The following is a 17,046-nucleotide window of genomic DNA, read 5'->3' as shown; positions in this document are numbered from 1 at the left end:
CAAAGCAATGCTGAGGAAAAAGAACTGAAGTGGAGGCATAACCCTTCCAGACTTCAGACAATATTACAAAGCTACAGTAATCAAAATAGTATGGTACTGGCACAAAAACAGACGTATGTATCAATGGAACAGAATAGAGAGCTCAGAAAAAAACTCACACACCTAATGTCAAGTAATCTTCAACAAAGAAGACACAAATATATAATGGGGCAAAGACAATCTCTTCAGCAAGTAATATTGGGAAAGTTGGATGACCTCATGTAAATCAGTGAAGTTAGAACACACCTCTATGCCATACACAAAAATACTTAAAGACATGATATCATAAAGCTTTTAGAAGAAAACATAGGCAAAATAGTCTCTGACATAAATCATAGCAATGTTTTCCTAGGTCAGTATCCCAAGACAAATATAAATAAAAGCAAAAATAAACAAATGGGACCTAATCAAACTGATAAGCTTTTGCACAGCAAAGGAAACCATAAAAAAAAAAAAATAGAAAAAAAAGACAACCTATAGGAGAGAATATTTACAAACAATGCAACCAACAAGGGCTTAATTTCAAAAATATACAAATAACTCATATAACTCAGTAACAAATGATCCAATCAAAAAAATGGGTAGAAGATGAGCATTTCTCTAAAGAAGAAATACAGATGGCCAACAGGCACATGAAAAACTGCTCAACATCACTAATTATTAGAGAAATGCAAGTTAAAACTAAAATGAGATATCACCTCATACCAGTCAGAATGGCCATCATCATGAAGCCTACAAATAATAAATGTTGAAGAGGTTATGGAGAGAAGGTAACACTGTTGGTAGGAATGTAACTTGATGCAGCCACTATTGAAAATTGTAAAAACTACAATAAAAATAGTTATCATATGACCCAACAATCCCATTTTTGGGCATATATCCAAACAAAACTATAATTCAAAAAGATACATGTACCCTAATGTTCAGAGTGGCACTATTTACAATAGCCAAGACATGGAAGTAACCTAAGTGTCCATCAACAGATGACTGGATAAAGATGTGGTGTGTATTTATGTGCACACACACACACATACACACAAAGGAATATTACTCAGCCATAAAAAAATAAAATATTACCATTTGTAGCAACAACACATCACATGGACCTAGAGATTATCATACTAAGTGAAGAAAGTCAGAGAAAGACAAATATATAATATCACTTATATGTGGAACCTAAAAAATAGTACAGATGAACTTATTTACAAAACAGACTCACAGACACAGAAAACAAACCAATGGTTACCAAAGGGGAAGATGCAGAGAGAGATAAATTGAGAGGATGTGATTAACCGATGTACACTACTGTCTATAAAATAGATAAGTCATAAGAACTTACTACATAACATAGGAAACTACATTCAATATCTTATAATAACCTATAATGGAAAAAATGTATATACATATGTAGATATATATGTCTAACTGAATTGCTTTATTACATACCTGAAACCAATACAATCTTGTAAATTAACTATATTTCAGTAAAAATATAGTTAGATGCTTAATATTCTCTTCAGTAGATTCTTAATTAACTGGTCTGAACCAATAAACATTGACTGAAGCCTTGAAGAACGTGACATTCACAGGGGTAGGTCCTTGGGTGGAACAGGAGAAGGTCCAGGCCTTTCAGGGTGGGGCAGGGGTTCTGCCAGTTCAGCAAAGGTCGACATGGTTGATGGGTCAACACAGGAGCTCAGTCATTTTAAGTCCCGACTTAGCACAGGCTTTTCCATAGCCCAGGGAACTGGCTGCCTGTGATGGGCCAGAGTTACTGAGGAGGTGGGGCGACAGGGCCTCGGCTTCAATCCAAATCTCCAAGACTTTCAGGCCAAATGTCATTAACTCTGGGCTCCCTGACCAAAGTGTAGATGTGAATAACTCATATCTGTTATGAACCCTTGTATCAAAGTGGACCTTTCAAGTTTCTCTCCTCCCATCTGTGACCGTGAGTGTGATTTCCAGATGACACAGGCAGCAGTGGTGTGAAAATTCATCTCCTGGACAAAGAGTGGTCCCAGAGGAAGGCTCACACTCCACTCTGCTGTTGGCCCATGGTCAGTCCCTTCTAGAAGGCAAGAGCTGGTTTTCTGGGGGTTTTCACTCTGCCTCCCTGCCCACGTCACATACACACAGATCACCTGATATCTGTGCCTGTGTTGGCAGATGGAGGGTTTGGATCTTTTACTTTAGAGATGAGATATCAGCACTCACTGCTTAATCCCACCCCCAGATTTCCCTCCTTTCACAGTACTCTGAGGCTGGCACTGCTATCATTTCCATTTCACAGATAAGGAAGCTGAATCTTAAAGAAGTTAGAGGGCTTCTGGTAGCGAGGGGCAGCGTCAAGATGTAAATCCAGAACTGTCTGACCATGCTCCTAATTCCTGTACTCAGATGTTCATCTTGTTTGACTTACACTCTCTCAGCCACAGCAGAGCCCACTAACCACAGAAGCAAATGATCTCAGTGAAAAAGGAAAGTAACTGTGCCATAGTTCTGAGCCCAGGGCACACTCAGGGGCTGGACACTTACCACCTCACTGAATCCATCAGCAGCCCTGGATGGTTGTTGTCCTGACACTTGATCTTTGGCATTTACAGAGTCAACATTTGACTATCAAATGGGATTTTGACTATTTGAGTCCCTTAGTCTGCAAGAGAGCTTGCCCCCAGACCACAACTCAGGGCACAGGGGGTACCCTTCAGGTCACAATAGAAGTAACTGCTTGCTTGTAGGGCTTCCCTGATAGCTCAGTTTGTAAAGCATTTGCCTTTGAAGCAGGAGACCCCAGTTCAATTCCTGGGTTGAGAAGATCCCCTGGAGAAGGGAAAGGCTACCCACTCCAGTATTCTGGCCTGGAGAATTCCACGGACTGTATAGTCCATGGGGTCACAAAGAGTTGGACACAACTGAGCGACTTTCACTTTGTGAGCTACGGATCCCGAAGAAACCAGACTGCTAGTCTGTGTTAAGGAAAGTTTATACCCAATGATGAATTTCCTTTAATAGACTTACAAATGCCTACAGCTCATATTCAAGAAATCAATAGAGCACACAGATCACTTAAGTTGCTCAGGACACAGATCGCTTAAGCCTGACTGCATAAATGGGGGAAACTCTGTGCTCTGGTAGCATATGCTTGATATCCTTCCCCATCAAGTTAGAGCAGAACACCTCACCTTAGGACTACTGTCAATAAATGAGAAGTTGGTAAGAATGATGAAGGTGATGTGGAGCATTTTCAAAGATCTCCGGAGAACTCTCATATGAATGTCTGGTCTACTGTTTGAACATTTTATACAAGAGGAAACCAAGGCTGGAGGAGGTCATATGATTGGCCCAGGAATGTCTGGCTCTAAGCCCAGGGTGCTTCACTCCCTAGAAGCCAACAGCAAATCATCAAAAAAGTGCCAAACCCTGCATGCTGACTCAGTCATAGAATGTGACTTAGGAAGATGGAGGGGTAAAAGAGAGGGCCACAGAAGAGAGAGGGCTGCCCTTGGGCTTCCCACTCTCCCTCTAACCCCCCCAACAGTGCTGGCCTGGGGGTGCCAGAACTCTGAGCTTACCTTTGATCACATCTGTTCAGATCAATCAATTCAACCCAGACACTGGTAACTGTGAGCTCAGAGCAGCAACCCAGAGGTAACTGGTACTCACTCTTTTTGCCCTCAAGATGCTAATCATCCTAAATACCAAGTCAAAGACAAAATATTTAAGGCACTATTTACTTTGTTCCTCTCACTAGAGAGTGAGCACCTGAACCATCTAGTTACCTCTCTGTTGCCAAAGCCTGTGGCCCAGTTACCTCTGGGTCAGGGCCTATGGTTCAACTTCCTTTACCAAATAAGTGAGTGTTTTCTTCTTGAAAAGAAGGTGTTCAAGGATCTTAGCCCAGGAGGAGGGATTCAAATCCAGCCTGGGATCAAAGAAGCCTTGGCGGATGGGAAAGACCCGTGGGATGGGAGGGAAATGGCCTGGAGGTGGACAAGGGCAGGGTGCTGGTCACAGAGAGGCTCAAGTCAGCCTGTTAGCGAAGCACACTGATTGAAACCGCCCACCCTGGCCAGGCATCATAGTAACCATTTACATGAGTTGGTTTATGACAGGAGATCCTGATAAGGAATATGGAACTAATCAGCCACCACCAACAGGAAGAGTTCGGGAAAGGTCGAAAGGAGACACCGTGTGTCTGCCCACTTCCCAAAATCCCTCTCGCTAGCATCCATTTTGGCTGAGCAATGCGTGTGCCACCAGTAAAGACTCTAAATTAGAACAATTGGCAAAAGACCACCCGGAAACTAATCCCATCACCATAAAACCCAAGATTGCGAGCCATGCGACAGAGCAGGTCTCTTGGGGTCCCTTACCTCCTGCTCTCCACCCGGGTGCCCTTTCCCAATAAAATCTCTTGCTTTGTCAGCATGTGTCTCCTCGGACACTTCATTTTTGAGTGTTAGACAAGAGCCCAGTTTCGGGCCCTGGAAGGGGTCCCCCTTCCTGCAACAAATGGCGACTCTGGTGGGACTCTTCTTTGCTGAGACTGACATCCTGACCACTCGGGGTACTCAGGGGCCAGCTTGCCTGCCAATGGACCAGACCCAGCGGCCACAACTGGGACCCTTTTGCCCCTGGTCCCCTCCTGACGCGGACAACTGGCCAGAGTGCCCCAACCGGTAATGAACAAGAGACTTTATTGACCTCTCTCCCCTTCCCTCTCTCTTTCCTCTCCTTAACCCTTCCTATCCTTCCCCATTTTTCTAGTCCCCTGGTCCTGGATGCAGGAATCTGGTCGAAGGGCATCAGCTTGAGCTGAGGATTGGAGACTGATCACCTCCTCTTGGCATAGAACTCGAATTCTGGTTCTGATTTCTGGTAAGGCCGAGTTCCAGTCCTCCCTTCTCTGGAGGCCCAGGGTAAAGTCCCGTAATGCCTGGGTATCTGAAGGTGGCAGGAGACGTCTATAAGACCACCCCTTTTGCCCTCTTTCCCGCCTCCTCTCCCTTCTTCTTTCAACCTGGCTTTCTTTCCTCCCTTTGAAATCTTTGAAGACATCTGAAGTTTTGTGTCTCTATAGAAGGTTTTCTGAGAGACTGTATTCTTGTATTTAAGGGAGTGTCTGATGAGGACTGCCAGGTTTATATATGTGTGTTTTAACTCTGTGTTCTGTGTTGTGATTTTTGATGGCCATTTTGCTTTGTCTGGCCACCATTTGGTTTAGACCTGCTGCCATTTTGTTATAACTTTCTTTCCCTGTGCCTTGAGACCAGGGCTCTCAGGAACACTTATCTAGACCATTTCTAACTCCTGAGACTGAGGGGGGAAAGGGAAAAAGCCTTTAAAGCTTATATTTATTTCAACTTTTTTTATAAACTAGTAAATTTTATATCGTAATATCTAATTCATGACTAAACTTAGAAAATGAAGCTGGATCTCGCACTGTGTCTGTCTAAATATGTCTTGGTATGTCTTTGTCTCTGGGTAATATTTTTGAGGTTAATTTATAAATGAGCTCTATTTAATTGGCTTAAAGAAAGGTAAGCACTTACAAATCAAATAATTCTAAATTAAACAATAAATTCCAGGTTCATGTGAACTGGGAAATATTCAGTATTAAATACCTGATATTAACGTTTTTTTGTTGACCTATCTAATATAGACATGTCTTAGAGTAATTAACATTAAGTAGAATATTTTCATTGTACCTAGGTTTAATATAAGTTAAATATTATATCTGTTACAAGTGTGTCAACAAGGAAATTACCTCGAGTGAAGAAACTTCTAAAAAAATGTAAATGAGATATGAGTTTGTATATAAACTCTATTAAGAATAATTATTCTTTAGGAATATCTAAAATAGTCTCTCCAGATTGGCATAACTGGAATTTCTAAGGGTTGTGCTAAACTAAGTGCTGGAAGTCTATTGAATAATTAGGTCATTTCCAAATAAAATAAGATTTTGAAACATTTACTACTAAACACTGATTTCCTTTTGCAGAAAAACTAAAGAGATTTGGGACTATAAATGAATAATGTTTGGTGCGATCCTAAAATGTTTTAAGAAAGCAAGGATTTTAGAAATTATCACTGGTATTTATGCTCACCAATCTATAAAATGCTAATATAAAAGTTAGTTCTTGGTTGCTAAAGGAAAGCAGGAAGTGTGCTTTCAGTAAAAAAAAAAAAAAAAAAAAGGTATGAAAAAATACTAAAAAGAGTTATGCATGATCAGGATTTTCTAAAATTGGATTACAATTAATTAGATAAATGGATTTTGTTAGGAGTGACACCGCCATAAGAAAACTGGTTAGAGCCAACTAGATCCAAGATGGCAGAACTGACTTTCACTAGACCTTGAGCCTTGGTATTTACGCCCATTGTGACATATCAACAAGCTAAATGATACACCCATCAACATTGACTAAATCTGACCAAATGTTCTAAATGCTTTTAATTGATCTTTTTGAGAAAACTTCCTAAATTGAATTCTTTTGAAGTTCCTTTGACCTCTAGCTAACTTTGGGGTGCTTCAGAGGGCCCCTGAAACATCCCAAAGAGAGATATTAAACTGTGTTTATTTGGTTGGTTAAATTACATGAAAAAGATTATCAAATGAGTAAGAAATCCGCTCATGTTATAAGATATGGTAAAATTACTAATACAGATATCCTAGAAATTATATGGAGTTCTTAACATTTTGATATGTCCTGGTATTCTAATGAAAAAACCTGATGACTTCACAAAAGTTAACAAAGGACTGAATGAACCAGCGAATATGCTTATAACTTTTATGGTTTCTATCTGAAAAATTACAGGTTTGAATCTTGTGTTTTCCGGGAGTAGGGAAAACCTTCCTCTCAAACTAATTATGAAAATAATGTGGTAAAATTATACGTTATAAACAAAACAATTATATTTTCTCTCTATCTGACTCCTCCAGAAATTTGAAACTCTTAGGTTTCCAGTAAATTTATCAAATGAGCTAGGAAGGTTATCTTACTAACAGGTACAAAAATCTCAAAGAATTTTTGAGACCTTATAAAGGGAAGAATTCACCTAGATTTGTTAGGCAACATCTGTGATAAGCCTTTGGTGTGAGTTTCTCAGCCCTGTTTTATTTTAAAAGTTCAGTCTGAGATTCTATAAATGTTTCAGCAAAATAAAAATTCTATGATCAATTATGCTTATCTAAATCATCAGAACAAATTTAGTGAGAACAGACCTATTTTGCAAACAAGCTAGCCTTAATTTGGTTATATTTGATAAAAATGAGGGTAATTTTAGGGAGAAAAAGATGTTTCAATAAATGTTAAATCCCAGTTTGTTAATGGAGGTCTGCATGTAGTAAGACTCATTTCTTGGATAGTTCTTCTCCGTCATATGATATTAATGTAAAATTTAATTGAATTCTTAAAGGACACCCTAAATTTGTTTCTGAAGCTTATCTCAGTAATCTATCTTTGGATGAAGATCAGATGCCTTATGACCTGCAACCAGAACTGGAAAAAGACATAATTTAAGGGACTATCTCCAACCTGGATGGAAGGACTTTTTTATCAGGTACTCTTAACTAGCTCACGCACGAAACTGAAGGGAAATTAACTTTTAGATTAATTCCCACTTCCAGAGGCCCCTACACTGGATTGGTCTATAAAGAAGACAGCTGACCTGATCTCACCTTAAAATGATGCTCAAACAGAGGAGAAACTACACTACACCAGGATGAGAAGATGATGGCATCAGAGATAGACAGCTTGCCCAAGATGCTGGACCTGATTTGCATGGTCATTTATAATGTTTTCTTGACTTCTTAGACCTTTACATATAAATCAAATGCTTTTCTACCATAGGCCTGATCCTATGTTAGTTTTAGAAATCAATCCAATTGTTGGGTTTGTGGCCAATTACCTGTGTCTAGTTCTGGGTTACCTTAGTAAATTTCTCTACTACAAAGCTCTAACTGGTTGGCCCTGAGAAAATTTACTTAAAATAATAAAATTATAGTCATATTCAGGTCACTGTGATATTACTAGATGGGATCCCCTCACTGGGCCAATTAATAATGCCTACTCTAACTCTGGCCATAAATTTGAGCTTTTTTCTATTACTCAAGCTCAATCAGAGCAACAAGAAAAGTTTCAGCAAAGGAGGAAAAAAAATCTCCCACAATTATGGGATAGACTTATATAGATAACACCAGGCTATGGTAATTTAGGTTTAAAGTCTCCTCTGTGTTGGAAACAACTAAATCATACTAAGGATAATCAGTCTAGTAACACTAGAAAACTGGGCTATGTGCCTTATAGACAGTGGTACCAATATATAATTTCCCTGGAAAATAAAGATTCTACAGAGTAGACTAAGTCAGATGACCTGAGATATACTGAGCTACATCTAATGGAAGCTCTTAACTTAAGTCTTACTTGTGACTTTGCTAATACTGCTAGCTATGTTATTTGTATTTCACCTGTTTTACAAAAGTGCTGTTTCTTACACTGCCAAATGTGTGACTGAGGCCTCTGATAGGATAATATGTAGTTCCACATGAGACTGATGATGGTAACAGTGTAACTCTAGATATGGGAAGAGGCAACAAGAGGGAATGTTTTCCTGGACCAAGAGGCTAGTAATACAGGTGGTACAGAGAATTTTGGATACTGTTTTATGGCCTAGTCCAGTAACAGCACATTGAGTGGCCTGTCAACAAAATCTTTGCCAAACCTGAGAATGGACATTCTCAGCACCATGGGATAAAATGGTCATGAAATGCCCCCTTCAAAATCACGGTCAAGTTTATGAGCAAAAAGGGGCTCTGCCAACTGAAGATTGACACTTGCCATCTACATCTACAGAGATTAAATCATGGCCACTGCAACTGCTGACTTTCAATGACCCTGAAATGAGTTCAGGGTGAAAATCAGAAATGAGGCACTCTGTGCTCTGAGAAAAACTGGCAGAACAGGCCTTCAGATAGTTAGATCTTTTCAGGAGAAGATTTTAAGAGTCCTAATTCTTGCATCTTCTCATACCTAGAGAAACACTGACATCATTAATGGTGACATCTGCTTTGGCTATTAAGGAAAATTTTACAATTAAAAGTCAAAATAGAGTAGCTATGGTTCAGACATCCTGGGAAATAACCAAGTGTTACTATGGGTGTAATTTCAGATTAGACGTTGTATTGCTAAACACTTGAGTTTTCTGAGTCGTGTCAGGCTTAGCTGCCACCATTCTCAAAACAATGTCTGCTGGATGCTAGTAACTGCCACCTTACTTGTTATAAAACTAGGCAACTGGCTACAAGTCTCCCTGAAGTGCCAGGTCCAGACTGGGTTTTAGGCCTATCCTTCTAAAAAGAAATGAGATTTATTTTGTATATTAAAATTCCAGTTATCCCTCCTCCAGCTACTAATTGGGTCTGTTACAACAAAACTGTAGACCAAGGGATTGAGATTTTAATCATACAAGGCTCAGATCTAGGTCTTGGAACTCAGGAATACTTCCAATTCAGTGTCTCTTCTCCAAGCTGAGGCAGTCCTATGCCCCATTTTGACAAGAAGTTATCACAGTCATAGTTGCCCTGTTCCCTAAATTAAAACTGAGCAGGACTCTGTGGGGCTCTGGAGTACAGGTCTGCTGTGTGTTCTCCATTTCTTATCTGTAGGATATAGGCTTCATTCAGCCTCCTTGATCTTCCTGAGTTCCAAAGGGTGGATTCAAATAGTTGCTAATCAGAGAAGGGAAGGGATACAGAAATAGAGGAGAAACAATCAAATGGTGGTACCGCCTTGAGACAGGGTCCTGGTTCCTACTCAAAGAAATATGCATAACAATGTCTTTGAGTTCTTCCACAGAACTGGAGACCCCACCCAGGTGGAGGATGGTAACTTCAGACTAAACACAAGATTCCTGGAACACAGCTCTGTTGCTTCACCACCAACCAATCAAAAAAAAGGTCACAAATCCTGCAGCTCTCACGCCAAATGTTGCCTCCTGTTTCTGGGGACCAGTGATGACCATCCTGTTAGGTTTCCTGTTTGGCCCCTTTCTATTTCATCTCTGAGAGGAGCCAACAGTTTCAAACTAAATTGCTGTTATTACAAGGGTGAATGCTGGTTTCAGGCAAAAAAAAAAATACCTTGACTTTTATCAGGTAGAGAGAGACATCTGCTCTGCCAGGCAGGCCTACGTCCATGCACAGCAGGAAGAAGTTACAGAAGAGAGAGACCTCCGCCCCAATTCCCAAGAAGTATCTTGAGTATGAAGTCTCTGAGGGAGGAGTTGTTAGGGGAAGCATGCTGATTGAAACCGCCCACCCTGGCCAGGCATCATAGTAACCATTTGCATGAGTTGGTTTATGACAGGAGATCCTGATAAGGAATACAGAACTAATCAGCCACCACCAACAGGAAGAGTTCAGGAAAGGTCGAAAGGAGACACCACGTGTCCGTCCACTTCCCAGAATCCCTCTTGCTAGCATCCATCTTGGCCCAGCAATGCGTTCACCACCAGGAAAGACTCTGAATTAGAATGATTGGCCAAAGACTACCCGGAAACTAATCCCATCACCATAAAACCCCAGACTGTGAGCCACGTGGCAGAGCAGTTCTCCTGGGTTCCCTTCCCAATAAAATCTCTTGCTTTGTCAGCACATGTGTCTCCCCGGACAATTCATTTCCAAGTGTTAGACAAGAGCCCCGTTTCGGGCCCTGGAAGGGGTCCCCCTTCCTGCAACAAGCCCAAGCAGGGGGACAGAGCTGAGCGTCGGGAGGTGAAGCTGAAAGGGAGCCTCAGGCCTCACTGTGAGGCACGGCATCAGGTAGGAGAGTCTGGCTTTCACCAGGGGTGCAGTGGACAGCAGATCAAGAGCTTCAGAACAGGGACGGGAGCTACCAAGCCGACATGGTGCTGTGCCCGTTCAGCCATGTGGGGGGGTAGGTGGGGGGGAGGCAGACCTGCCCATCCCCAAAACCCTCGTCTCCACTCCCTGAGAGTACGTGACCAACAAACAAATAGTAGTCACTGCTTCTTGGGCAACTATTACATGCCAGGCACTGTGCCAAGTACTTGATTAACATTCAAAACAATGCTATAATTGTCTAATTTATTTTACAACTGAGGAAACAGGCTCAGAGAGGCTGTGGATTTCTCCACAGTCATTCTGCTATTAACAGACAGAGCCGGAATCCCAAACTCAGGTTTGATTCAGGGTCCAGAGGTCTAGTCAACCTAGGTGCAGCCCCACTCTCTACCCACCTCCACACACTCATGAGATGAGGATCAGGATTAAGATGGTGAAGGCCTACACACAAGGCCCCATTTGGAAGAGTGGAGCTAAATTTCCTGCAAACACAGCCTTGGAGTCAGAGGAATCTGGATCCCAGCTTCATCAGACATCAGTATGACTCTAGGCAAATTACATGAACGCTCTGGGTGTCAGCTTCCTTATCTGTAAAATGTGTACAAAACCACCTACCTCACAGGATTACTGTAAGGTTAGAAGAAAGGATCCTACCATGCCTTGGAACATGGCAGGTGCTTAATAAATGGTGCCTTGTGAACTTGAGCCTGCCAGGAGCAGAAGGCTTAACTACTGAAGAGGGAGGAAGTCTTCATTTCTGAGAAGAGATGAATGTTCCAGAAGTACATGACTCAATATTTGCCTGGTTAAATATGGGACCTAGATGTCTATCTCAACAAAATCAATATTGGCCACTTTCAATGTTAACCATTTCAAACACTGATCCAAAGCAATGAGAACCAGAATCTGGAACTCTCAAAGGAGTTAGAGACAAGGGGCTGTTACTAGGAGGGCCGAACTCATGGAAAAGCCTGATACCATGGTATACATGTGAGGACCCCCAGTCTTCAGGTCAAATCGCTGTGTATCCTTGGAAACCACTCATCATCGCTGAGTCTCTGTTTCCTTACGATCAAAGGGGCGTAATAATTCTTACTTCACAGGGTTGTGGTGGAAACACTAGGGAAATAATAGAGGAGAAGGAACCTTAAAGCTCCAAGACAATGGCATGAGTTCACCACCTCCATAAAGCAACAGGAAATAAAGTTTGTGCTTCATCATGCACCCTTGCATTTGAAAGAGGAAAAAGAAATGCTTGCTATTTGACAAAGGTTTACTGAAGACACCAATAGTTTATTTTACTAAAGGATCATTTAGCTATGAATTGGGGTGAGTAACTGGTATAAGAATCATTTTTCAATGATCATCACAAGGCAAACACAAAATCATTCAGTTCTCTCAGAGCATGGACATACCTGAGAGTCTTCTCAGACAAACAACTAGAGAAGCTCTGCCCACACAGCCCCACAGGAGTTGGCTGGCTTGCCGCCCAAGACAGGAGAAGTCGATAGACCCAGATTCTCAGGAGAAGTCGATAGACCCAGATTCTTACAAGAAAGCCTGCTGACTTTGCCTCTGAACTTTCCTTCAACTTAGAAAATAAGCCAAACTCACTCTATCTCCCAGCTCCACCCTTTGGTCTTTTGCAAGTAGACTGTGTCCAGGGAAGAAAACAGGAAATCAGTGAGGTGATTCCAGAGCAAAACTGGGCTAGGCTGATAGCACCAGGGTCTGGGCACCCAGCCTTGATTTCAGGAGAAGTATTTCTCATTTGGGGGCTTCCCAGGTGGCATCAGTGGTAAAGAATCCACCTGCTAATGCAGGAGACATAAGAGACACAGGTTCCATCCCTAGGCAGGGAATTCCGGCCTTATTTCGAGTCACGGCATCTCGGTGTCGATTCCATTTGAGACAGCAAATTCAGGGTCCCTCTCACATATGTACAGATGAGAGAAGCCTCCTCTTGTGGTGCTTGTGGAAAGTTGGCATTCCTCTTGATTTGAAGCCAGGAAATCCATCCTCCCTGGAGGAGAGCATGGCAATTCACTCCAGTATTCTTGCCTGGAGAATCCATGAACAGAGAAGCCCAGCAGGCTATAGTCCATTAGGTCACACAGAGTCAGACACAACTGAAGCAACTTAGCATGCATGCACACACATTTCTCATTTGGTGTTCAAAAGACCTAAAGAGTAACCCCCACCCCCCACCACCAATCCAAAGCAGTAAATAGAAAAATATGAAAAAAAAAAAGAAAAATACGTCAGGTTGTCTCTTGAGCTGTGAGCAGACAGGTTATTCAGAGTCCCAGGCCCCAACTCTGTCTCAGCCGCTCTTAACTTCTAGGTGTGGAGCAAGAATATGTCCAATTTAGAAATTCTGGGCCTGGGCAGAGAGGGAGCAGTAGGAAGGTGAGCGGTCAGGGAGGGACAATGAATTTAGTCTGAGACCCCAGCTTGGCTGGGCTGCCCCGGAAAGAGCAGATTCCTACTCTGAATTCTGCTCCAAAGAAGAAGGAAAGACACTGCCAAGGAAACCCACCTGAAGTGCACCTTGATCCGGAGCCGAGGTTTGAAAGCTGCATTCCCACAGAATCAGATAAATACATTAGGTGTTGGCATTCACTCCCCAGGATTAATTTCCTGGCTCGGGATAGCTGCCTCCATCACCTAGCAGTGACTGGAAGACTGCCATGTGGGGAGGTTGTAAAGAATGAAAGGTAAAGAGGCGTTGACCCAAACACCAAACACGAGCCGCAGTCCCCACAGGGCCGTCCCAGGCAGGAGAGCTGGCTCTGGGTTCCTGCTGCGCACCAGGTAGGGCTTTTATATCCTGAACTTCAGCCCCATAAAGACAAAAAGCTACCATCTTTAGACTGACCTCTGCACACCAGGTTATTTCTCTATAAATCTCTATCACCTCATCCTTGCAGAGGCCTGTAAGGAGCTCTATTTCTTCAGTGGAAAAATCTGAGGCTCCGAGAGCTTGAAGGCTGTACAAAGTCAGTAGCTAGAAGTTGCAGAGAGGATTTGAACCCAGGGCTCTGGATCTGCATTTGCTTCTCATCCCCAGAGGAATGAGATGGGGCTGTAAATCTTTTTCCTTCTACTTGACTCCCGTGCCTTCTCCCTACAAGGATGGGGACCAATCCAGTGGCAGGTTGAAGGTTCAGTGTTATTGAAAATTCAAAGAAATATACATTAAAATAACAAGATGCCACCTTCCCCCTATCAAATTAATAGCAGTTTTAAAACAATTATCCTTCAATAAAAATTAATTTTTAAAAAAAGTAACCACAGAAACACAAAAAATAACCCCCAAACCCAGTAAATATAAACAAACACAAACATAAATGATAAAATTTTAACACCATCAGATATCTAGCCAGAAGTTCAAATACGTGTGTTTGTTTATAGAGCTGATTTTTTTTTAAAGAGTTTGTTTGAATTAAGGTCCAAATAAAGTCCAGTCATTGTAAAAAAACAAAAAGAAAACAATTACTAGCAGTTAAAAATATATATAATACAGAGCTGAAAAGAGCACTCTCATGTGTCTCTTAAACAAAAATAACATGGAACATCTCTTCTGAAGGGCAATTTGGCAAAATGTATCAAAGCATTAAAAATGACCATTCTCAAAAAAAAAAATTAAAAAAAAAAATGACCATTCTCTTTTAACTCAGTAATTACATCTCCAAAAAGGAAATAATCAGAAAAGCTGTCTGATTCAATCTCAGCCCACACATAACCTGAAACAGCCTCAATTCACAACAATAATAGGAGAATTGAATTTTATGGAATGTCTGCAGGACAGGGTGTGATTAAACAATTAAAATCACACTTATGAAGACTTCTTAAAGCTTTCTAATTTAAAAAACACATTTAGAAAACTATAGAAAGTAGTATGGGCTTCCTTGGTGGCTCAGATAGTAAAGAATCTACCTACAATGCAAAAGACCTGGAGGGTTCAACCCCTGGGTTGGGAAGATCCCCCGGAGGAGGGAATGGCTACCCACTCCAGTATTCTTGCCTGGAAAACCCTATGGGCAGAGGAGGCTGGCAGTCTACAATCCATGGGATCACAGAAGAGTCAGACACGGCTGAGAAAGTAATAGAATGAGTCACCATGTACTCCCTACCCAGCATCAACAATTACTGATTTAAGGCAAGTTTCATTTCTTTGACATAAGAACGCAATCCTCCATCTTGACTATTTTAAGTAAATCTCAGACATTGTATCATTGCATCTATCATGTCACTATGGATCTCTAAAAAGCACTCTTTATAAATATAACCAAATCACCATTATCAAACAAAAAACTTTAGATTAGGTCTCTCAACAAAATAGCAATGGATTCATAATTTAATGCAAACTGATAAAGAATATTATAAAACTATAAAAAAAAGTTGAAAGAGAGAAAAAGAGGGGGAGGAAGAAAAGGGAAAAATTATTCACAAAGGAAAATGACTTGCAAGAAATAAATTCAAAATATTGCCAGTAATCTATAATTACCCTTGTGTCATGGGAGTAGATTATTTTTGCTCACTTTTGTATTTTTGAGTGTATTTTCACTACTGGGAAATCTACTATGTTGGATAGTTATTATTTCTCCTGCTCTTCTTTTATTGCTCACATTCAAAATTTCCCTCCAATATGATTTAAAATGAGTTTCCTAGATCTCCTACATCTGAGAATATTTTGTCTTCAATCATGAAGGATTTTTTTCTACACAAAAAATTCTGGGTTGACAGTTTTGTTTTTCTACTGCTTCAAAGATGTTGTTCCACTGTCTTTGATCTACATGGATTTAGATGAGAAGTCTGCAGCACTTGAATAGGTTTCCCTTTCATATAATGTATCATCTCTGGCTGCTCTCAATATTTTCTTTTTATTTTGTTTTTCAGCAGTTTGATTGTGATGTGACTGAGTGACTGTCATTTGGGTTTACTCTGGGATTCACTGGGATTCCATGTGTGCTGCGTGCTCAGTTACACCCAACTCTTTGCGACCCCATAAACTGTAGCCCGCCAGGCTCCTCTGTCCAGAGGATTTCCCAGGCAAGAATACTGGTGGTGTGTTGCCATTTCCTTCTCCAGGGGATCTTCCCCACCCAGGAATCAAACCTGCGTCTTCTGCATTGCAGGCGGAGTCTTAACCGCTGAGCCACCAGGGAAGCCCCTACACTAACGGTACAGAGCTGTTTTGCAGAAGTGAAACATAACAAACCTAAAGCACTTAGCACGGTCCTTGGCCCATGACAAACACAGAAAATGTCAATCAGTGCATTATCTATGCGTATCGACTTTGATCTCATGTTACAGATACGGATGTTGAAGCATAGCATAGTTTAGTGACCTGACCAAAATTACACAACTGGATAAACGAAAAAGCTGGTATCAAAATTCACAGTCACTCAATGATGGAAACAAAAAAGAGAACAATACAAAACCGGATGCAAGATAAGTATATGTTCAGAATTAGAACACAAAGAAAATGCTGGAAATATCATTAGGGAGAAAACTTAGATTAGTCTGGAGCACGGTTTCTCAAACTTGGCACCACTGACATTTGTGGCTAGATAATTCCCTGGTGGCTCGGTGGTAAAGAATCCACTTGCCTATGCAGGAGACACAGGTTCAATCTCTGGGTCAGGAATATCTGCGGGAGGAGGAAATGGCAACCCACTCCAGTATTCTTGCCTGGAGAATCCAATGGACAGAGGAATCTGATGAGCTACAGTCCATGGGACTACAAAGAGTTGGACATGACTGAGCAACTGAGCACATACATACACACACAGTATCATAAGACTCTATCCATTTTTTTCCAATAAAAAAAAATTTACAAATATATTTAAAGTGTTATATAATTTCTATTGCCCTATATTCAAGTGCATTGACTCCTTTCTCTGTCATCTCTATTTTGCCACTGAGCCCATCTAGTGGATTCATTCCCTCAGATGTTGTCTCTTCAACAGTTCTAAAATTTCCATCTGGTTATTCTGTATAGTTTGCATTTTTCTGCTGAAAACCTCTCTCTTTTCATGTCTTTTAAGAGTGGAGTATGGTTTTAACAGCTACTTTATATCTTTGAGAATTCTCCCAGCTAAGATATCATAGGGTTAGCACCTGTTGAAAATCTTTCC

General features: G+C 41.2%; 1 protein-coding gene across 2 annotated transcripts in view; it reads right to left on the bottom strand.

The window, feature by feature from the left end:
- Window positions 1-17,046, bottom strand: part of ST6GAL1 (ST6 beta-galactoside alpha-2,6-sialyltransferase 1) — a 148,608-nt gene that overhangs the window by 53,705 nt on the left and 77,857 nt on the right. Inside the window, exon 1 of one of the 2 annotated variants that reach the window (XM_043874373.1) lies at window positions 12,319-12,772. The exons of the other annotated variant lie outside the window; for it this stretch is intronic. The gene's annotated coding sequence lies outside the window, so the exon portion shown is untranslated. Of the gene's footprint in view, window positions 1-12,318; window positions 12,773-17,046 lie in introns of those variants that run through there. 2 annotated transcript variants of the gene reach the window in all.

The sequence above is a fragment of the Cervus elaphus genome, chromosome 19 (genome assembly GCF_910594005.1).
Source record: "Cervus elaphus chromosome 19, mCerEla1.1, whole genome shotgun sequence".
Lineage (NCBI taxonomy): Eukaryota > Metazoa > Chordata > Mammalia > Artiodactyla > Cervidae > Cervus > Cervus elaphus.
This window is presented reverse-complemented; position numbering and strand designations above follow the sequence as displayed.